Source organism: Aulostomus chinensis, chromosome 2 (genome assembly GCF_037954235.1).
Source record: "Aulostomus chinensis isolate RoL2024-O1b breed Wild chromosome 2, RoL_Achi_v1.0, whole genome shotgun sequence".
Lineage (NCBI taxonomy): Eukaryota > Metazoa > Chordata > Actinopteri > Syngnathiformes > Aulostomidae > Aulostomus > Aulostomus chinensis.
This window is the reverse complement of record NC_141321.1, coordinates 16612889-16637962: the sequence shown is the minus strand read 5'-3', so window position 1 is coordinate 16637962 and position 25074 is coordinate 16612889. Positions and strand designations below refer to the sequence as shown.

The 25074-nt window shown below is 38.5% G+C and overlaps 1 protein-coding gene across 2 annotated transcripts in view; it reads left to right on the top strand.

Annotated features, from left to right (window-relative positions):
* Nucleotides 1–25074, top strand: part of gpc6a (glypican 6a) — a 145437-nt gene that overhangs the window by 46963 nt on the left and 73400 nt on the right. The window lies entirely within an intron of this gene.

The window sequence follows — 25074 nt, the reverse complement described above, 5'->3', positions numbered from 1 at the left end:
AATTAAACCATTGTTTACTAGTCCCTATTGTGTACTTATTATTCAATGATTACTCTCTATTGTAGTGGAACAAATTAATATACACAATTAAACTTAACATTTGCTGCTAATTTGACAAAATGTCAGTTTAATTGCTTTTTAATTGTTATTTAAAGGCCTTTATTCACAATACAGTTAAGTTGATGTATTACTGTTCTTTAATAATTTAATATTTTTTGTATATTGCTGCTGTTAAGTATAGTGTGAAGAAATGCAACATATGAGTGCTCATTTGATAGAATAAACGTTGGGGGACACGTTTGATAGGCAGCATCAGTGGGAAGTGAAATAAGCAGTGTAAAAAAGTCACTTTTACAATTAGTTTATCTGCATTGTTTTGATAATTCAATTAACTAAAGCTCCCATACCTTTTATCATGTTCTCATCACGTATTATTAAATAATTGGACAATAAAAGGTTGAGCTAAATTCACTCGAGATATTTTTTTTTCTCTCAGTGTAAAGTCAGTGTTTGATTTCCAGCTCACAGACCTTGTGCAATGATGCTGTTGACAATGATGTTAAAACACAATGCGAAAGTGAAAAATCATTGCTCTTGAACCTTGTTGAACTCATGATCATTTCATTTCAGCAGGTTCTGCAGACTTCTATTTGTGTGGGTCATAATTGGACAGCTATGCCTCCTGTATCTTTCTTACCACACAGAACATTCAAAAGCAACAAATCTTGTGTATCAATGTGCTACATGCATATTTTGAAAATCAATACTTGTGAGATAACCAGGTAGCTTATTGAGCAAATGCAGAGAGCAACTTTGCTATCTTCTCAAAGCCAACAACAGCCAACCAGCGCAGTAGCACTGATGAGCTCTATTCCCTGTAATGAATGTCAGTGCACGATGGCAAACTGCATTATGAGTGGCTCTGTGAGTATACTGTTAATGACAACTTCAGCAACATGTATTTTAAAAGAGAGTTTGTCATCTATTCAGTATTTGTATGATGAAACTCTCTCTATAGGGATTTATTTCCTTCTTTAGCCACATGCCTTTAACTAATATTCCATTTAGCACATTTTTGAGTGGTTGTATCTACTGATTTATGTTATCCCTCAGTGTCGCAGCTTGTTCTCAGCTCTGGTTTGATACAGTAGGTCAGTTGGTATAGAATAATTCTGTCAAGAAGGGCAACTCACTGGGCTCTGAATCTCTTCATCCCACCTTGTGTGCCGCTTAGTTTCTTGGCCAGCTGGACCGTCCTCTCAGGGAAAAAGCGCCAAAAACAACCTACAGTACACTGACGTTCAAGTTGAATGAGTATGAGGAACATAGTAAATCAGATGATGTCAGTGTACACTAGAGTGAGAAACAAGGTGATGGTGGCAGGTCGGGTGGTGGATGTGTCAAGCTAACACCAGACTCAGGATACTGCTGTTCATTTTCTGCCTTCAACTGTGACTCAAGGCTGTTCTTTTGTGACAATGCAGTGGGAGCCTAATGTTTACATCTCTCAGCGTGAGTGACAGTGCCATTAAAACGCCTCCTTACTCAACTTATTTCAACCCAAACCATGATCTTTCCCTAATGTTTGCAGCTTATGTTGTAGTGTAACTCATTTAGAGATGTTTCCATTGTCACCCCGAGTGCTTTTGTGCTTAGATCTAATCAGACCTATAGAGTGTTGATAGCATTAAAGATAATATGGTTGGACATCTTGTTGGCTTTGTCAGTGTCCTCTGATCCGTACTGCTTTGAAACTGTGAGTGCATACCTCCATCAAGGACATTGTAAAAATACCATCATTTTTATTTTGCTATGTTAAACAAATCTGCCCTAAAATGTAAAATGCTCTTTCTTGGCCAATACTAACCCACCAGTACAAATACCAAGCTTTGTGAAAATCAGCCATTTTTTTTGTAATCCTGCTGGCAGGCATTCCAAGAGACATGAGTGAAAGCTTAACCTCCTTGGCTGAGGTAATAAACATTCTTCAAACATGAACAGAGCAAATTATTCCAGTTCACAATGGCAGAAGCAAGCATTAGAATTCAATGGGGAACAATAAGAGGTTTTATGTTCTTGTTCCGATCGGAGTTCAGGTGGAGGACTTTAGGTCAGGAGGCAAGGTGCAGTTGAATGAGATGGTGAGGGGGGAGGAAAGAAGAAACGGATCCGAGTATAGGTTTGAGCAATGATCCAGAGCCAGAAGTGGACCTTGATGGGTCACTGCTTTGCTCTTCGTTACAATGTTGTCCATCGCGAAAAAGAAACAAGAGCACATTTCAATATAATCCTGTTTGATAATAAGGATGACAAAATATAGCTTTAAACATGTTCATAAATGAGAATCCACATCAAAATCCTTTCCATTGCACAATCCTTTAAATTATATGCATGAAACCGTTCATGCAAAATCCAAATGTTGTCAGGTTCCACCTCCCGCTCACTGAATGCAACAACCACACTCTCCAGGTGTGAGGGCCCGCTTACCCCTGCTTGTCTCACTCTGGGCTGGCGGAGGTTTCTACTCTGATCACTCTCTAGTTACACCTGTTATTGAGTCCTATTACAGGTCACGAGATAACGATTTGTACATTAAGACTAATGCAGCCAGCCTTTATGACATACAATGTATGCAAGAGTTTGGCTGAGCTGAAACAATTAGCGTGTTATTCAGCCTTTAAATGTCTCCATCTCGACCAGACTGCTCTCCTTATCTCCCACCCATCCCTCTGTTCATGTCTCTGTCTGCTTGTCATGTTGTGGCAGGCTCTCGCTGCGTGCAACAGACAAGAGGTATCCCTCACACGCTTGTTAAAAATGAAAGAAAATTTGACCTTATGCAGAAACACAACTTTGTCAATTTCTCACCGCAAAAGTGAAGTGCAAGAATGTGTTCTACTTTTACCATTTCTAAACGTTGTCAAGCTCCCTTAACAAGAAAAAAACACGCCAACTAGCTGCTGTGAATGGTTGATAGCATTTTCTTGAGCCAAGAAAAGGCTCTCTATCCCACCGGGGGAGACGGAGTCCCCACTGGCACAGGCAATCACTGAGGCAGACCATAATGGGACAAATTTCATGTTTGATGTGATGTCTGTTGCAATGAGTGGTAAACTTTGTAGTTGACATAGCAGTGGAGGATTATGGTGTATGCACTTTTGATTAAATTCCATTTATGTATATATTAGGGGTGCAACGAAATCGTCAACTCATGAAACGATACGAAATACGAAACAGGGCTCATGAAACCAAATGTTCGCAATACAAAATAAAGATTAAAGAAAATCAAAAATCAGGAATGCAAAAATCAAACATTCTTTATTTTCTTCTTTAATATGCAGACATGCCAGTTTTTGCTGCATCAGTACAAAATAAAATGCTCTTTTCTTTTAAAAACAAAATGTTTGTATTTTCCCTTATTTAGACTACAATGAAAATACAATCTTGAATGAAAAGGAAAACAAATATTCAACAATCCTCAGGGCTGCAGTCCAATCTAGATCTAGAATGTCTGACCTCAGCGAACTTTAACATTTAGCCTTCAACGCGTGCTAATCCTTCTATCATGCTAGCAGTGCTCGCCGCAGTGTACGGGGTTGTGTACCCACATAGTTTGCACGTGGTTTTTGTTTTATCCACCACCGTCTCACCGTTGCCTGGTCTTTTACAGCCAATATAAGTCCACACAACCGATTTGTTTGATGAAGGAGCGTCCGCTACTTGTTCGACCTCATCTTCCTACATTTTGAAACAGTTGTTTCGCAACTTCTTCTTCTTCAGCGTTGCTACCATAGTTGCTACAGTGTTCTTCTTCTTCTTCTTGTAATATATGTATACAGTAGGCGAGAGGGTCAAAAATCATCAGCGTCAAATTTCGTACCACCCCTAATATATTAGGCACTTTTTTCATCTGTAGGCTACATCATGCCTCGATTTCAGAACTTTGGTCCTGACTCCTGAAAATGTATGATATTTATGAATAAGAATTGTGCCCTGCTAATTTCGTACGCATGCACACACCAAGCTCATCAAATCTTTACCTCAGCAGACTACCCCACCAGGTATCAGTGGTTCTTTGTAACTAAGAAAGGGTTGTGGTTCCGCCACCCCGCTAAGCATCCGCAAACCGAGATAAATCAGAGCTTGAAGATCTATTATCATTAAAGTCTGCTGCTCTGGAGCGCTGATAACATCAGTGATGAACGACAATTCCTGATGGAACAGACAAATGTCAGGCATGTTCATGTTTTGAGACAAACCAGCAGTTATTTCGCAACACATCTCCCACATTTTATGGATTCAAAAATTGAGTGAACATCTGAGAACTCTTGTAAAGAATTCTCACCAGGCAAAAAGTATGGATTTAATGAACATGCAGCTGTACTTGGTTGACGAGAACACCTTTTAAAAGAATTCAACCTCTCACGAACTTCTGTCTTTTCAGCTGTAGTCAATCAAATCAGCCCCTCATAAACAAATAAAACAAGCACTGTGTGATATCTAGATGCTGCACCTTAAGGGACATGCTTTTATATGATATTGTGATGTAGAATATATTTTCTTTAATCTATTTTTTGGGGAATATTTATTTAGAGTTCTGCATTATGAGTCTTCTTTTTGCTGTCAGTTTGGAAGCAGTTGGAGCAGTCTTGTCAGGCTTTTAGAAGTGAAGAAATACAGAGCAATGATTGTCATCCATCCGTCCATTTCCTATTCCGCTTATCTGTTAATGCTGAAAGCAGGATATCTCAGTGATGATCACTGGAAAACAGATTTAAACATTCAAACTTTCTGATGTCCTGAATGTTCCTTATTGTTTGATTTCTATGTTATGTTCTTTATAAAATACTAAAACTACGTATTTAAAATAAAGTTTGGAAAAAAAACAACTTTCTGATATCTTAAGATCTAACAATGCCAGAATTGTCATCCCCGTTTCTCATGCATCGCAGTAGAACGTATTTAAGGATGTTTCCATCGTTTGAGACGCTGAAATGCATATAATTCCAACACAGTCGATGTTCTTTTTCTCAAACCCCCTAAACGTTTAAAAAATCACGACTGGCAATTCACTTCACATGCAGGATTTGGTTTCTGTGCAGCAGGATTGATGCATTTGCGATTGCTGGCACTATTATTCACTTCTGTTGAGAGATTGGTGAGAGCTCATGAATATAACGTTTGTGGTGTGGGGAATGAAAAACAGGGCTGCATGCACAAGAAAAATTAAATCCAGCAAAGGTTAAACAGGCCAAAGAAATGTCATCCAAATGCCACTTAAAAATGATTTGGCCTTTTGGATTCTTTCATCACATCAGACTTTATGTCAGCAACGTGGCTTCAGTATGAGTCCAAATGCAGCGTTACCTTCTTAAAGGGTGATCAAGATCTGTCTCAGCATGAGAAGCCAGACTTTAAAGTGTGTGCACTGGGAGGGGTGTTACCTGGACAAGCAATCTTCAAGGTTATCTATATCGTAATGATAACTAAAACACTACATAAGAGGTGCTACCGGAGAGAGCTTGCCCCTTGCATCCAGGCAACTGAGAGGCAGTCAAATGACAGTTCAATTGAATGTTCATGGGATTATGCTGCTGCCCGCTCTCTTGCCAGCTCTTGTTTTCTATTCTTCTTTATATTCTGTAGGGACTGGCATTTTAGAACAGAATAAGCAATTACTGGTACTATTAGAAGTGTTTTGTACAGAAAAATTCATAATTAATGTTTGACAGAAAACAAACTGACAGAAACCGAATTCATTTGGGAACCGATATTATTCCATTTTTATTAGTTTAAGTTCTGTGCTTTACAGGCTTTGGTTGATGAAAAATCATTTTGTTTAAAAGCAAATATTAACTACATGCTTTTTTGAAAATACATGCACAGGGTAGACCCAATAATCACCATATTTGGAGCCAAACACACGGTTCAGTCCTCTTGCCACAGTTGCCACTGTAGCTGTTGCTAACTTCAAATGCATTTATGTTGTCTGCGCCAACACAGCCCATACTAAATAGTTTATGCCTGCCGGTCCACCCCAGCCTGCAGCCTCCTTGGCTGCCTCGCCTTCATTTCCGCTCAGATACCAGACACAACAGCCAGTGAAAGTGGAGGATTTCATCCCTGCATGCTTGAGCCTCAGGCTGATGGGCCCTATTCTCAGCAGAGAAGAGGATCAACGTGCAATAGGTGCGGTGCAGTGCTGTCACTCAGTGCATTAGAGGGGAAAGGGACAGTGTCTATAAGCCTGTTATCTCTCAGGTTGAGTAGAATTTCTCGAAGCAGTTGAGTTTCAGTGCGTCAAAAATAGCAGATGTTTATTTTCACCTCTTTTGGTATATCTGAAGTGTCCCGATAATTGTCTCAGTTGATGGACACTTACACTACGATTATATCAGGTTACTGATTTAAGTTAATGAGAGTCAGTGCAGATATTTTAGAATAAGCTGAATGATAATCTTATCAGCCAAAAAATGTCTCACGCTGATTTCAACATCAAATGGTCTTAACTCTAATCAGCCTGTTTACGCTGACGGAGTTCTCAGAGTTCAATAGAAGCCTCGAAACATGATAAGAACACAAGTTTTTAATTGCTTTGACAGTTACCTCAGGAAAAAATAGCTTTGAATTTTCACATTCCTCATGATTTTATCTTAATCTTGGAAGAAATCACACATTCATCTTTTCAAATTACTGTAGGTTGCAGCACAGTGAAACTGCTGCTTGTTTTGCAAATAGCCCACACATCTGCTAAATCTGCTCAAGTTTAATGCGCACAAACACGGTGCACTTTGAGAAACTCAGCTGCCCAACAACTCAAGTGGAAAATTAGGGACAATGGAAGAGCAGACAGTTTTTCTGCTTTCAGTAACTCAACATCGCCATCCTCACAGAGCGCGGCAATGCAAAAAGGTAATTCATTTCCTCAAGGACAATTATCCTAGCTCTGGGCGATAATGCCGAGAACTCCTGGAAGTTCAATCTTAGAAGATGTTATAGTTAGTTCCTTAGGAAATAATACACAGGACTCCATTCGGAGTTGGAATTGTGATATCCCCTGGTGATGAAATACTCTAACCCTGCTCTATTTGGGCAGTGTAGAAAAACACAATTGGAAGAGCAATTTATATTCTTAATGTACATTACAACACAATAACTCTTCAGGAACACACAATGCTCCCGGCGAGAGTTTCAAAGGGAACTAGTTGGACAAAATGCTTGTTAAGTTTTAGTTGCCCATTGAGATGCTCCAAACTACTTCCTGTGTCTTGTGATAATTTGAAATGGACTACTCACTTATAATAATTGATCATGATTGTACTGACTGGGTAAATATTCTCTGACTTGCCAGTTTATCAGATACGGTTAGTTTCAACCAAGCTTAGCCATCCCTCCCTCATCAGGATTATATTTTGTAGAATTATGATTGTATTTCATCTGATAGACATTTTTTATAGAACCTTTTTGATTTGTTTTAATAATCATTTTTTACTGTATTGCATTGAGAGGTACACATGTATATACGTATATTTCATGATTTCTTTAGATTGCTCTTATGCGGACATCTCACAGTGAGTGTGCTGGATGTTATAGAATTCATTCTTAATGTGCTGCAATATCGAATTGATCATAATTCATCAAATCAATTCGTCTGCTCTCGCAGGACCCCGACTACTCCACACGGTGCCATCACTTTTGAAAGGGAGAGTAGAGGTAATCCTGGCTTTTCTCAAGAGAAAACAGATGTCCTTGCCTGGGAGGCTCAGCATTTCGAGGCATAAATACTCTATATGGCACCTCAAATTCACCGCCAAGGGCAGGCTATGTCCCATTTTAGGTGAATTCACTTTCCTGAAATACTATTAATGCGATGTCAGAATGAAAGGATGCAGCAGTGGATCACAACAATTAGGTTTTTTTTTTCAGAAGTCTCAAATGATTTGTTTTATGTTTTTATTAAAAAACAAGCAACCTCTCATCTGCTATACTGATAATTTCTCTTCTTAAAGGCACCAAAAGATATTACAGTTTTGAAAAAGTGTGTGAGGACGTGAGGGGATTTGGATACTTTGAATCAACACTGTGTGTTCTCTATAACGTTCCTCATATGGCAGGAAGCTGTCATGAGGTTGTTAAATGCACGTTTGCATATATTACATAAACAGAACTTAAATTGATCAGTACCAAAAACTCAAATTAGCTCAAACATGAAAAAGTTACATTTCCATTATGCTGGAAGAGGAGAGGTATTACTGAACCCTGACCTTGAAATTTGATATGGTGAGCATATGGTTAGCAGGCAATATAATGTTTTATATATTCGTTTGGAGTTTTGTTTCCATCCATCCATCCATCCATTTTCTTCTTCTTATCCTGTTAAGGGTCCTGGGGGGGCTGGATCCTATCCCAGCAGCCTTCTGGCGAGAGGCGGGGTTCACCCTGGACAGGTCACCAGTCCATCACAGGACCAACACGTAGAGACAGACAGAGTTTTGTTTTATATTTCCTTTTTTTTTTTGCAATTACAAACTAACAATGTTGGAATATGTTTCAGTCAGGCTGCATTGAAGTCAACGGAATATAAATAATAAAGAAACATCATTCTGTGTGTAAAATGAGTAATTGATGACACTGCTGGTCATCTTGTCTTAAGATCCAAGCATTTGTGAGGTTCAGTCCCAAATGCACTCTTCTCCCTGCGTATCTGTCACACTGGAGGAAAAGATTAGTCTGACTTTACTTGTTAGCTTTGAATCAAATCAGGGAAAGATTGAAACTAGCAGACAAGCCCGCTTGCATCCATCCAAACCACTCACATTCATTACACCCTGTGTCATTCTTCCTGCGCTCTTGTTTCTCCTAATAATGTCAGGCTAACATTATTATCGCTAATCTGGTGTACTGCTGATTTCAGTAAATGCGTCTGTTTGGGTGTTGGCTTTAGTAATGATGCAATCATGTGCAGAGGAGGAAACACATTGACTTGGATAAATTTGCCAAGATTAGACTGCAGCTTTTTCCTTATCCATGTTACACTGGTTTAATGTTCTCAGCAACGGTTCTCATGATCATGCTGCCACAGGCAAAAAATTGACTATTTTTGGAGATGTTGTTAGAAAAGTGCCCCATAAACAAAGTTATTACTATTATCATTTTCAATGAGTTTTATTTTTTTCTGGATTTCTTAAGATAAGAGGTGATAGGAAAAAAAATCTATCAGGAGTATCTTGTTTTTTTTTTGTTTCACTCTTCCCTCATATTTTATGTCATTATATGACCGCAGTCCTCCCATAATTTATTACCACGTTTAATTCAAAAGGCAACTTCCACCTGTCATTCTGCACATCTTTAACTATTATTACTCCATCGTTTTCATGCTGGAAGCAATAATCACAAACCAGCGCTCTCTTGAATTGATTTAATTGCTCTTTTATCATCCTGCCTACTGCCCCATCGGTTCGGTAAAAGAAGCTGCCAGAGCTAAATGTTTTAGAAATATGCTTCTTGGATCTGCCAGTCATTATATGAAAGGGAGGTTTGAAAGTATGGAGCTTCCATCTTCATCACTGGTTACACATGCATCAGACGGCAGCATTGTAAAAGAATGGTATAACCCAGTGAAAACAATTTCATGCAAGACAGCAGTCCAGCTGTCAAAAGTCAAAACATTGTTGTGTGCCAGAGCACAGCTTTTTTTTAATCTTAATATCCACCAAACACATGTTGTCATACAATAGTTTACGTCAAAGAAACTTGTATGTGTCTCCCAACATAAGTTTGTTTTGATTTGTGTCCAAAAAAAAAAAGGAATGGAAGAAATACATCAGATCAGTTTTGGTAGAAATCAGCTGCCCAGACCAGCGGCGCGTGGAGCAATGGTAGCTTGAGTGAAATAACACAACTTGGGAGGGGGAAAAAAATGAGGAAAAAGATGAAAACAAAACTGACCCAACATGTCCAAGGAGACGTTTAGTTGTTAGTCACATTTGTAGTTACTAGTCAAAAAAACATGGGCGCAGGGAAAGATAAAACACAGGTTCTAAATAAAATAGCAGTGACACCTGTGCTATGACCGGTGCAGGACATCAACTACAGCCCACAAGCAGAGAGCAGATTATAATGTCGAGCAAATCCAGCAGTGCTTCTCTGCATCGCTCGTAACATACGGATGCAGTAAAGCAAACGGAGCCCTATTAATTCCTCTCAAGGATTTCTCCTGTCACTGATGCACACTGCAGTTATTTCTTCTTCTGCTCCAGTGTGGGTATATTACAGCTGCACCCCAGAATACAAAATCAGTGTACAAGCTCTTGGATTTAAATGACAGCAGAGAGAAATGACAGTGTTGCCTGCATCCTCAATGATTAAACTAGAGTATAAATCTTCATATGCACTTCTACTCTGGCTATAGAAATCAGTTTAATATGAGCAGATTTACTCATCTTCACACACGAATCAATGTCCCTAAATATGTTGGATACAGCTGACCATTTACTTCATGTGACCTGGTTTTTATCCATTTTTCCTGTGACTTTGTATGATCGTAAACCAGAGCTATCCTGTAACTGTAAAAGTGCACTAAGTGAATGAATGAATGAACTGAATTACAGTTCTATAACCCAGGTGTATTTTTTGGGGAAAAAATAATGAATATGAAATATTTGTATGATATGAAACATGTACTATTTTGCAACAAATGTACAAATCTGTAATAGAAACTGCAATAAAAATTCTCTCATTCTTTATTTACAGTGCCAGATGGTGTGTTTGGACACCACTGAGCTTCTTTTAATGTAACAGATGCTATATTGCGAAATTTCTCAGTTTTGGCTGGTTGGCCAAACGCCACTGTGTCTAAAAGGCCATTATTCAAGGCAAATATGTGACCCCCCTCTCGGCTGCTATCAGAAAGCATCAAGTAGAGCCAAAGTTATTTCTTTGAGATCAGAAAACAGGCTCCTTCTCAATTCAGTCTGTCAGCTCTCTGCATACAAGTCTGGTACACTCAACCTTTCTCCCAGGGATTTCAGCAGAGATTCACTGAGTTGTCAAAAAACAATTGCTCTCTGTAAAAGGCAGAGGCTGGTGCAACTTTAATTTTAAAGATGTTTTAAATGAGCTGCCATGCTGTGATTGATGGGCTGTGAGAAACTGGCCTCCAGTTCCCCTATATCCTCCAACAGGGGCCTTTAATTACGAGACCCCGTATTGATGTTGTCAGCTCCACTGTGATATGCAGCAAGTATGTGAGGAGAATGGATTTTACCACCTGGTCGCCCATTTTATATCACTGCACACAACTGTCATCTGTTTAAAATGCTTTGTCATCAAAGTGGGGTGAATACAACCCTTGGATCAGGGCCTTAGGTATTCATGTATTCACTCATCTATTTACCCTCACTCTTATTTAAAAGGAATTTGATTATGATTGATGAATAGTCACACATGAAGTGATCTGCCATGTAATTGACATCTATTCTGCCCGTATGTGTTGCTCTTGCAAATATTGTGAAGTCCTTGTTTTTGGCTGAAGGCTGTATAGACACACTTCTTACATGCTGTATATTAGGACTGCTTGATAACAGCCAGAATGTAAATGTTCTTCTTTGTCACAGCAAACCAAATTGTTTCCAGACAGCTCAATCACGTTTTATCTTTTTGACCGGAGAATCTTTTTCCATTTCATATCATTATATATCATTCCATCATATAATAAGAGCATCACAGCCATTGTCCTACCATTGTCCTTACCCTTGCAGCACTGTTGCTGTCTGGGAAAAAGAAAAAAAAAAAAACATACAAAACTTGAAAAGAATGTAATTATTAGATTTAATCGGTGGGACTGATATTTATTTTGCAAAAGGAATTATAGCCTCAAATTCTGTAGAAACTTAACGGTAAATTGCTGTCGAGCTGCAGATATCGTGTTCTCATGTGACCATCAGTGTTTTGCAGCATAACCTCCAAACCAGACAACAGTGATCAGTCTCTCTGATCAGTCGCTCCCTTTGGAGAAAAAGACAAGGAAAAAGACACTTCTGTATCCTTATGTAGTAGTACACATCGAGAATGTTGATTATTGTTTAGTTTGCCAAATACTTGATTAGCTTTCGTTGTCAGGGCAGACAAAACAAAGCATACTTAAGGGTTGTTTGTGTTCTCTGAAACAAACAGAATTAAAACAATATCTGCATATTGCCTGAAGACTCTCCCTCTGATGTGTGTGTGTGTGAGAGAGTGTGTGTGTGTGTGTGTGTGTTTTCAGGTAATGCATATTGGTACTAAAGTAAACCATGCAGCCACAGAGCTGGCTTAAAATTGTGAATTACAATGAGATGAAAATAATTGGTCTGTTTGTCAGCCCACTAAGAACACAGTGCACGTCATGTTCTGGTGGAATATGGGTATACAATGAATCAAAATGAATGTCTAAGTATTGGAAATATAGAGACCATTATTATTATTATTATTTTTATTATCCATCCATCCATCCATCTTCTTCATCTTATCCTGTTAAGGGTCATGGGGGGGTGGAGCCTATCCCAGCAGCCTTCAGGTGAGAGGCAGGGTTCACCCTGGACAGGTCACCAGTCCATCACAGGACCAACACATAGAGACAGACAACCATTCACACTCACAGTCACACCTACAGTCAATTTAGAGTATCAATCAGCCTCGTCCTCTCTTGATGTCTTTGGACTGTGGGAGGAAGCTGGAGTACCAGAGAGAACCCACACAGGAACAGGGAGAACATGCAGACTCCACACAGAAAGATCCTGTGATGGAGCCGGGACTTGAACCCAGAACCTTCTTGCTGTGAGGCGACAGTGCTGACCACTGCACCACCGTGCCGCCCATTTTTATCATTATTATGATAAATATAAGATATTATGAAAATCTCTTATATTGCTATATTGATGCATTACATATTGCATTTGACATGATATTTGTTGTGATAAACATCGGTGTCAGCCTCTCACAGTTCAAAAGGAAAGTGCTTGTTGTTGACTGTGATGCAGCGTGCGTGATCTGATAAAACAGTGTCAGTGTCAGTGTGAACAATTTCAGAATGAATCCCTGACCATCACCTCTAGATGTCACAACCATTATAATTATACAGGAAAAATACTAACATAGTGATATCAGATAAACCCATTCAATCCCACGATGTAGTGTCACAATGACTTGACTCTAACCTCACTTAACTTTCAGTTCAGAATTTATTGAAAAACAAACATAAATCAAATTCCTATGTATAAAGCCAATCTAGTTTAACATACAGTATCGTATTTTCAAGAACAAAGATGAACCAATTTACAGCGTTAAAATAACTTTGTTGAATTATTCTCTCAAGGACAGAAACACACTGAATGCAACAGTCAATGAAATATGAACCTTTGCCATAAACCTGGACTCTGGAACATGAACCAGGTCTGTAAGATGATCTAGATCACAGGGGCTGACAAGGTCACAGATGTGGTCGAATGGTAGTCCAGGACAATTTACTGCTGGGCACTGAGGGTGACCAGTAAACTCCCAGCATCAGTGTTGCTGTCTTATCGGATCAAATACGGAACAGAAACAAGAGTAAGGAGAGGTTTTTTTGCTATAAATTAATAAGATTTACTTACAACTCGGCTACATTGACAGCATTTTGGTGCTGTATTGAGTTACAGTGGTGATTTTAGCGAAATGCTAACAACAGCATGCTTACATACATACAATTTTTTTTAAGTTTTACACCTTATGGCTCTGAAGGAAAAGGTCAGATACCAGTGACTGGGAGTGGGTCATCGCTGTCTATTGTGTGAATAGTCCAAGTCTGCATCTGGTTACTGTTGCTCTTTAACTTCTTTTAAACTTTTTAAAAAAATATATTTTCAGCATTTTTTTGTGTTCCTGGATTGTGAAAATCCAGTTTTATCACAGGATACTGCTGCAACTTCTGCATTTACACCATTTTCTGACAGCCTATAAGTACTCAAGTGGTAAGAGGCAGCACAGATACTTTACGCTGTTACCTCGTAACGGAAGTGGCTCACTTGATGCTGGTAGAAGAATTTACCCTAACCCCCTACAGTCATGTAATTTTGTCTGCTGCTGTCAATTAGCAGTGATTGACAAGTTGTGGTCAAAATCACATCATAGTTGATGAACGGCAACAACGATAAAGAGTCCTCTCAAAGTTCTTAGCCTTTCATCATTTATTGTGACCTTGTGTTTACTCATGTACTTTGACAATATTCAAAGTGTGAATGAATCTAAAGAAGTTTAATCAATTAGTTCTTATTCCACATATTTGCATAATCGTGTTTCTTTTACAGAGGAACAGTCAAATATTGAGCTTTTTCTGCTCATTAGACAGTTCCTCCATGTAATTTGGTTACACTCCAAGGCAAAAACAACAACAACTATGTCAACCATTTCAATATTACTACCCTTTGGTCATTTAAGCCTGTGCAGCCATGAATTGAAATTTGGTTTTAATGAATGATACTTAACATTTCAGATTTCATTGTTTGAGCTGGAAAAAGGAGTCATTTTCCAACTGTGTGAAGTAAAGATACTGGGACGATGCATTTCCCTGTGAATCAAGTGGTATTACACAGCAACAGTAAGGTCACCTTTATTAATCCTCACAATTATTTACAGTCATTAGGCCAGATATCCAAGGAAGACTCGCTGTTCTCAGAGAAAATGGATTCTTCACACTCACAATGACTTAAAGGGTTCTTACATAATGTAAAATATATTTGTATGGATTTTACGAAGCTCAACCTTCAGTATAATTGTTGTGGTGGTTCACCTTAATTTTTGTATATCTGTGAAATGGTACTTTTTTTTCCCTATGACAAAGGGGTAGAAAATGATAGATAAATAAATATTTTTTATGGCATACTTTATGCAACAAACCTTTAGAGCTTAACACTACTGTTAGATTAGAAGAATATATTAAATAAGAAAAGCATACAGCAATTGATCATAAAACAAGGATAATCCTTACAGTAAATGACTTTTAAGAAGCTTTACTCTTTGTAAGCCTTTATGACGAAAAACTATTATAAATTCATTCCCTGTGCTGAATGAAATTTTCTTAAACTCAGGAAGAGATCACAATTTTGTTTGGTAAGAGGTTTACCTATCACAATTAAGTCAAACGACAACAAATTATATCACGAAAAAAATAAAACAAACTGGAGATGTTTTCCTACGCTACATATTTTCCATTTTTTAGAAGTGAAGTCAACCAAAAACAAAATACTTGTGTAAAATTATTATCAAGAGGGATGTAATAATTTGATTATAGGCACCCAAAGCATCAAGATTACCTTACATCACAAATATAAAAATCCGAGGATAAAAGTAGAATAAAGAATGAAAGGTTCAAGTCGAGGGAAGAAACTGACAGAATAAAGTGTGATCATGGTGGCTAAACTGATCAAAACAGACGTGTCTTCAGCTGGGATGAACGGCGTGATAGTTGAGCTGGCAGATGTGAGGTTCGTACATGGACAGTAGAGGAGCTAGAGAGGAATGAAGGGCACGAGATGGAGTGCAGGGATGGGGGAGGTCTGATGGGTGTGTGGGAGTCAGGTTGTGTTCAGCTTCAAAGATGAGAGGGACATTCTTATGTTGGATCCTGTGCTGAACCAGAAGCCAGTGGTGCTGCATGAGGAGTGGTGTGATGTGCTCGGAGGGTTTGAAGTGGGTGATGATCTGAGCAGGAGCGTTTTGAAACCTTTGATGTTGTAGTAGTTTACTGGGTAAACAGGTTTGGGTGGTGCTGCAGTAGTTAAGACTGGATGTGACCAGGGCGTGAATGAAGACTTGAGTGCTGTGTTGTGGAGGAGTGCAGTCTTGAAATGGTGTATCAGTGAAATGTTCACTCACCAGAATAGCGTCAAGGGTTTTGACATGGAAGGAGGAGATGTGACCTTGGCAGCTGTAAATGAAAATGGGGAAGGAGAGGATTTAGGAGAGTGTGGCCTGAGCTGACGAGGACCCCCAAATTGTGACAATGACTTGATGACAATGAGCATGACGTCATTTACAAAACCGATACAAACATTTAAGATTGTCTTAAATTAAGTATAAGAAGTATATAATATATTTCTCCCCTCTACACTTTGGCTGCCTCAGACAAGATGAAACCCATGTGGCGACTTAATCTGTCAGAATGAAAAAGTCCTACATGTTCGTGGTTGATACTTTGTAGAGGCTTTACACACAGATTGGTGCTCAACCATGTTGTTTATACAGAAAATCAACCTCTAACCACCAGAGTAAGAGTTGGTGGATGCAATGTGTTGAAGTTTCTCAAGTAAAAACACCCCGCCATTGTTAATTTGGGAATTTTGTGTTTCTATACCATGATAAAAAAAAAAGAATCTGGGTCCCCCACCAAATGAATACAAAAATCCCTTCAATATTTCTCCACTCGCATTGATTCCATGGTGTTGGATTTTAATTTTAAAACACCACACCCCATCATAACACTGGGTATTACCTTACAAATCTGACTTAATGACTGACTTAATTAATGCATGAGTCTGAATGCCCAAGAGAGGGTCTGCCTCTGTGGGAAGTCATTCCCTCACTCCCCCACCCTGTCTAAATCAAGTCGTCCAGTAGCCTGTCATAGATTATAAAGTGTCGTTTCATGTGAATAGAACAGATGTTCCATGTGGCAGCAAGTTAATGTCTGATCACAGCACAAGTGATCTAGAGGAGCACCTGGATAACACCAATGCAGGTTTAGACAACAGTTGTGCTGTCACTCCTCCCTCCATGCACATCATCATGTTCAGTTTTGTTTTATAGCTGTGAGGAATTCCAGTGGAGGCTGAGGGGAGGTTGTTGAAGACAGCACACCTCCTCCACCGCATCCAGACATTTTTTTGCGTTGACTCAGATTGTGGCTTGACAGCAGGGGACACAACAAAGAACATTTATCCTGATTTTTCTGTGGTCGACAAGCAATTCTGCTCCTCTCCACTCTCCCAGTGTGTTTGGCCACCCAACCTCCTCCTCGCACATTTAACTAACTCCCACCACTCTCTCTGTTTGTGTGTCTGCCTGCACATCTCTCTCACACTCTATTTCACCAAAACTGACAAATATGCATGTAAATGTACTGGACAGCTAACGGCATCATCAATCACAGTGATTCTTATTTTGATAATTGACCCCAGGCTCTGCTTCATTCCTACATCTGACTTCCTGCATGAAATGAGACGTTTACTCACTGAAAAACAGAGCAGACGCAAAAACAATTGCTGCAGAGCCTGAGCCGTCCTCGCCCTGGAACAGAATATGAACTGGCTCTCCTTCATATGGCTGCTGCTTCCTTCGGCTGTCCAGTCATGTGGTGTGAGAGGTCAAGGGGGTTCAGCGTGGGTGTAATAGCTGTGACTCTTTATCAAATTTACCGCTAAGAATCGTGTTCCTTAAGACTGATTGACCACCATCTCTACGATGTCCAGTATCAGTGTTCCATTGTCTTCTGATGTAATCTAGAAAATGATTATTGTTTATACACAGTTTCCTCCAGTCTTTAGTCCAACTGTTTCCAAACAGGAACACGATTCCAAGAAAGAAAAAAAAACAAGTAAATTGCATTTAAGAAAACACCCAGATAGATTTTCACCTGGGCTCGTACTGTATATGCCACTTTGTGTGTCCGTAGCTCTTATGGTCAGTCAGGCTTGTTAAATGGGCTGCTTCTGTCAAGCTCTTTGCTGTGAATATCTGTTTGCAGGTTAGACATGTAATTTCAAGTCTGACCATAACTGAGATTGTCAATCACAACTGTCTTTAAGCAAGATAATGTATCCTTAACTGCTTCTGATGAGAAAGTCGGCAGATTGGCATGAACAGCAGTTTCCATCATCTGTGTGTGTGTGTGTGTGTGTGTGTGTGTGTGTGTGTGTGTGTGTGTGTGTGTGAGTGTGAGTTTGACAACAATTTTAAAGTGCTTTGAGCACTGCTGAGGTAGAAAGATGCTATATAAATTCAGTCCACTTACCTTTTGAATTTAATGAACACAGAGTAAAAGATGAGAAACTGCATGTCCAATCACAGCATATTCAGTTCTAAATGATTTTTTTTTTTTTTGACATGGCCATTTTGTTTTAGCACAAAGTCAATCTCCACCATGCATTATACAACATTAAGTTTGGGAGATATCTAATAAGTATACTAGTGCTGAATTATTCTATTACAACGTTAATATAAGCTTAAACTTTACCATCACTGAATATGTCTCCTCTACAACACATTTTTCTTTAATTTGATTTCTCTGGATTCAACATGTTTGATTTGCTAACTGTATTACAATGTCATGATATTGTTATGATTACATAACAATGTCAGTGACATGACAGCCTGGATTGTCCTGTGCTTTAGTCACCTCTTTCCTCTGATGACACGCTGTGCTGTTTCATCATAATCCAAAGTGCTCTCCACAAATCACATCGTTGCATGTTAAGGAGGTGGCGACAAAGTGAACCTTTAACTGTTGATTTGATGAAAATTCAACTGAAACACACAAATGGATCTACACAAGCATCTCCTGTAGAAAATGCAATGTGGGTTTGAAGCTGTGAGCTGTTTAAATAAACAGAAATATGTAGAAAGAAAACTTTTAAAAGTAGACCATGTAGAAGGGAGTCAGTGGAGCTCTGGGTGATCCCACTCAGCTCTTGGAGGCTGTTTCCTGTCACAATGCAGACAACACGCACTGAAAGAAATAACTCCATGTGTGTATTCAATTTTTCTATGAAGGTTGGAAACTATGGGACACAGAGATGTTTTTGATTTACCTTTCACAGGCTGTCTTCTCGAGTGGGAGTGATGTAACGCCAACATGGGATTAACCAGAACCGGAAATTCTAAAATTCTTCTGTATGAATGTCTGAATACGGAAATGGTATAGCTGAGATTATACACATAGATATATTCATTAAATTAGTGATGGTGGGCATATCCAAGCACTTAGCTGGATAACTGAATGTTATTCAAGGTCAGCAATTCCCAATTCCATGGCCAGGTCTGAATATTGTCCAGTAGAGAGGGAATTACTCCCAGTGAACGTAATCACTGCCCTGAGTTTGTAGGCTGTAGGGGCTATCAGGAAATTCCAAACAGGCCCTGCAATCACATAAAAACTTACTTTGACAGCAGTAATGTTTATTTCAAATTCAGTTCAAAAATACCAACTCGTTAGGTCAAGCGCTCTTTAAATCTGTAGATTGAATAAACTGATATGTTTTGCTAATTTGAAAATAGGATTTGAGATTTTAGGCAACTGTTTTTCTTCTTAAAGCAGAATCTCTTGTAAAAGTATAAAGTCTGCTGAAAATGGTATCAAAATGCTCAAGTCAAAACTGTGCTGTTTTTTTAAACACACACAGAACTGTAAACATTTAATTGGACACAGTCACTGGTGCAAAAAAGAAAGTCCTCCAAGTGGCCCCTAGAAGTTTTACTCCTCAAATCCATCAGGGACAATTTCCTGGTTAGAGCTCAGACACAGTCAATATTAAACAATCATTGTCACTCTTGTCTATATCCTGCCACTCTTCACCTTTTTAGAAGTCCATAAAGGCCTAAATAACACATGACAACTGATTGCTTTCAATTCAAGTCATTTGGATGGAAACTCAAAGTGTTGTTTTATTCAGTTAGGTTCATAAAATCCACAGTCAGAAAGAACTGGGCTTAATTTTCCTGAAGGAAACATTATCAGTTACTCAGGGGGTCCAGTTCATCCATTTCAGAGGGTTTAGGAAATGATCTTCTTCTTCTTCTTCTTTTTCTTCTTTTTTTTTTTTTTTTACAGTAACTACACGTGGCATGAAAAGCTGGCCAAATCTCTTTTTCCACCTACTCAACAGCAATTCACTGAACATGAAATAAAGCGTTTTATAATAATGGACAGCTTTCGGGTTCTTCATGGGAATGTGTAGATTTTTAATATGTGAGTTCTGTAATTGTACCCTTGAAATTTATAAATATGAAAACAATGTGATGACGATGGATGTGTAAGTTTGTTTGGATAAGTGTTAATCATCAAATATACTATGAGCAATTAAAAGCTTACAATAATGCTCTCAGGCACGCAAGAAATATCTATTTTATCAACATAATCACTGATCATAAAAGTAATCCAAAAATAGTACTTATCTTTGATACTATTGATCTTTTAGTCAACCCTGTTTTTAACAGATATCAAAACACTCCTGCAGACCACTTCAGGGGTAAAATTGATTTTATAAAATCTTCTATGTAATGTAATCAAAATACTGTTCTTAATAGATTAGAAAGCTTGTTTTTACCTGAGGAAACACTGGACATTTTTGCCCCGGTTGATGCTTAGATGCTTTGTAGAGTTTTCTCCCAAGTAAAACCAACAATTTACCTTTTAGACCCAATTCCAACATCACTAATTGAGACGTTTTATGGATTCTTTGAAAGTGAGCTCTTGAATATTGTGAATTGTTCTCTTCAGACGCATGCGTTCCCTGCTGCCCTTAAAATGGCAGTGGTAAGACCCCTTCAGCAGAAGAACAATTTGGATCCTAATGTTCTTAATAACTACAGACCAGTGTCCAACTTACCATTTTTAAGCAAAATTTTAGAAAAAACTCGTTCTTATTCACTTGAATGATTTAAAAAAATATATATATATTTTTGAGAAATTTCAATCTGGATTTAGGACAAAGCAAAGTACAGAGACTGTGCTATTGAAAATTGCTAATGATCTTCAGTGCAACTTGGACTTAAACAAGCTTGCAGTTCTTGTGCTTTCGGATCTAAGCGCTTGTTTTGGTACAGTCGATCCCCCAATACTTTTGAACTGACTAAAATACCTGGTTGGCCTCTCTGGTACTGCCCTTCAATGATTTAGTTCTCATCTCATGGATAGAACATTTCTCATAAGTTTGGACACATACTCCCTAAGGATCCATGAAATCAAATGGGGTGTGCCCCAAGGTTCAATTTTAGGCCCTGTACTTTTTAACTTATACATGCTCCCACTGGGAAATGTAATCAGGAGGCATGGTGTCAATTTCCACAACTAAGCAGATGATATATATCCATGTCTCCGGACACCCTTCTTAAATGTATTTAAGACATCAAATGCAAAAACTGTTTTTAAATCCATCTAATAAAGTAAAGGATCTGGGCATCGTCTTTGCTTCCGACCTCAATTTCAGTCCACACATGAAACACATAACAAAAACAGAATTTTTTCACTTAAAGACCATAGCCAGAGTCCGCCCCTTTCTCTGTCGTGCTAACACAGAGATGGTAATGCATGCTTTTATCTCCAATTGTATTGACTACTATAATACCCTGCTGTCTGGTTTTCCAAAAAGAAACATCTCAGGTTTACAACACTTATGGAACTCAGCAGCACGTGTGCTGATGAAGACCAGAGGGTGGGCACATATAACACTGTTTTAAAATCACTGCATTGGCTCCCTGTCAGTTTAAGGACTGATTTTAAGATGTCTTAGGGGTCTTGGACCTTCTTATTATTCAGAATTACTTTTACCCTATGAACTCTATGACCTTGAGATCCTCTGGCACTGGCCTTTTGATAACCCCAAAAGCTAGAAGAACATAAACTTACAGTGAGGCATCTTTCCGGCACTATAGCTCCTGTCTGTGGAATAGCCTGCCGGAGGACCTGAGGGCCGCAGAGAATGTTAAAATTTTTAAAAGCAGGTTCAAGACCCACCTATTTAATTTAGCTTTTAACTTATGTCTTACTTTCTTTATCAATTTATATTTAAGCCTTTTTATTTTTTTTAATTTCCCTTTATGACAGAGTTCACCTAAGCTAATTTCATGAGTAGTATTTTATTTTATTTATTTATTTGTATGTTCTTAATCTCTGTAGTTTTATGTCTTTATTCCATATCTCTAGCAGTTTAATGATTTTATTCAATGTCTCCAGTGTTTCCTCAGCGGGGCCGTCTGAGCTGGGGGCTGTTATCGGCCCTGGCTGGGATGTCTCTGACTCATGTTGAACATCTGCTTGGCCCGGTGGAGGTCCATGCCAGTGCTTCACTGCTGTGGGCCCCTTGCTGGCCTGTAGTTAGGTGGGCACCCGGGGGGAGGCATCCTGGCCTTGGGATGTGAGCAGCACCCAGTGCAGTTGGCTTCCTGTGATGGTGTTTCCTGACCTGGCTCCTCTGTATTCAGCCACACGTTTCACATTTCTTAGATCTCATGTGCATGTGTGCTTGCATGTTTGTGTGTGTGTGTGTGTGCATGTTTATGTGTGTGTGTGTGTGTGTGTGTGTGTGTGTGTGTGTGTGTGTATGTGCGTGCATGTGTGTGTATGCATATGGGTGGGTTGTTTGGGTAGGGTGGGGTGGAGTTTCTTTTAAACTTGTTAAGCACATAGTGCTACATTTTAATTGTATGAAAAGGGCTTTATAAAGTTTTATTATCATCATTATTATTATTATTATTATTATTATTATTATTATATGCACAGATCATCAGAAACACACTGATCTTCATATATACAAGTAGATATACTTGGATTAAATCATATGCTTCATGATCGCTGCCAAAATAATCAGCAGTATACAATTGACTTCAGTTACATAAATGAAGCGTCTCCATAGTGATTTCATATATTCCCGTCTTTAGAGGAGTTTAAAGTGTTGTACAGACACTACATTTCATGCTCAATACACAGGGGGGTTACATGTCCTTGATTTGGGTCTTATTTGAAAAAGACCCTGCAGGCTTTCAATATTTAAACAAATGTAGGTGTAATGGCAGGTCATTCAGCTGAAAGAAATAGAATAAGTGACTTGGGACTGGGTTCTCTTCCTGCATAAAGAGTGCAGTGATAAAGTGTGATAAAAAACAAGGCTGCCCAAAGAGTTCTAAAGATGTGAGCTGTGAATACCGATGCTCGCAAAGTCATAGGTGCGGAGTGGTACACTTAAGTGGTGGGTAATCAAACCTGTGGAACCATTTACTGTACATGTTGAAGGTTGATTGTACAGCTTTCATTCCTTCACAACTGCACCCAGATTTATGTTGCACTGACTCATTTAATTCCAGATAACTTTCATTGTGTGTCATTATATCCAATAAACTTGATTTCCATGAATGTTTTTTTTTAAATTTATATACTATTAAATAACTCACATTGTTCAGCTTCTAAATTATTTCAATCAAAATTAGATCTTAGATTAAAGTCTTCTCATGAATTTTAGCTCCTGTGGGCTGAGATTTTGTCCTTGGAATGTGGTTGTAAGAGGATGGTTTTAGTCCAGATTTGCTAGGTTTCTGTTTTTCAATACTTACATGAGTTTAACAACATGTTTCCTGATGCATTGTGCTTATTGCTTTAGTTACTAATCTCAGGAAGGGAAGTGTGTTATGATGGCCTCCGTATATTTGTTTGCATTTCATCCCACCAGCCAAAACCTGCTAACTGGGAGTCAAGCCACGGTTGGTTTATTAGCAACTTGACACGTGAGATGTAGTTTCACGTGTCACTTGTTTGTTTACAAAGAAGGGAGGAGGAGTATTTGACATTTGTGCTTGGAGTGAATGTATTATGATCTTCCCAACATTTCCGCTTGTGCATTCGGGAACATGGGATCCTATTAGCCAGGCTTCAGTGGGACTCCCCTGCTAATTATGCTTTTCTCTCAATCTCTGTCTCTCTCTCTCTACTTCTCTCTGTCTTTCCTTTGTCTGTGTTGATGTTCAAGATGAAGACACTTGAGCAGATGAGAAAGAAATCACAATACTTTAATACATTAGCTGAAAATATTACATTTATAAATACGTTTGCTCTTTTGGATTTAGATCCTTTTTGAAGTAATTAGAATATACAAATATATAATAACAAACTATAACTGTTCATAATTACGTAAACATCAATTATTATTTGATGTAATGTCTGTGTTCTATTTTTCTTCAGTGAAATTGCCATCTGTATTATTGTCCTCAGGAGAATGTGAAATTTGGGCTCCAGTTTATATTGTTAATGATTTAATTTGCGCAAGTTCATTTTGAAGCAGCTAGTAGAACTTCTCTGTTTGTGACACTATGCCAGTTTCATTCCAGTTCCTCTATATGACCTCGAAAGGTAATCATCTGGCACATTCACCTTTTCTTTTTACTGCTGCTATAAGCCCTTGTTATAGTTAGATTCTTTTCAAAATCAACATTATTATTCATGAACAACAGCTCAGCTGTCATCCTCCTCGCAATCCTAGATTGTACTTAGTGATTTTTACAGTTTCCTAGCTGCAAGATTGTACGTTACACTATCATCATGTTATTAATTTATCTTTACAAGTCACAAGTCATATACTTTGCATCAACACTATTCTCCTCATCCAGAAAAAAACAACTACATTACTTGTTTTATTCGCCACATCCAAAAGAAGAGCATGTGCCTGATGTGAGTGCTGCCTGGAGTCACCACAACCTGAATCTTAGCAGTTGCTGCTTTCGTGGCCACGCAGTCAGTCAAGGATCTCTTAAATGCTTTTCTCATTTGTGATTCGAATAATGTCTCTTGAATGATGGATGATATAAAACTGTCACAACCTGATCTGAGTCAACCAAATGAATCCTGCATACAAAAAAGTTCATCTGTTCCACAACTTTCACTCAGGATGTTGTGGGGGGGGGGGGGTTTGTTCCTAAAGCTAACAAACCTTTTTTGATATGTCATAACAAATCATGGCACAAAGAAAAAGAAAAAAATTAAATTTGGAGGAAAAACTACATTTTGTCAACAGCGCTCAAAGATTAAATGCTGGCTCTTTATGCATATTAATTGAGAATCAAGAGACAATCTTCAAGGGAAATTTACAATTTTTTAAAAATTTGTACCGCATGCATATATGACAATCAAGTCGAAGATGTCCTTAGTTGACTCTAGTTCTATTCTTGCATCACAGATTGCTTAAAAAAATAACCACAGAAGAGGAAATATTAAGTTCTACAACGTGGAAAAGTGTTACACACTCTAGTTTAAGCTAGCAACAAATTATGTTGAGATGGTATGAGGCCAGATTTCCT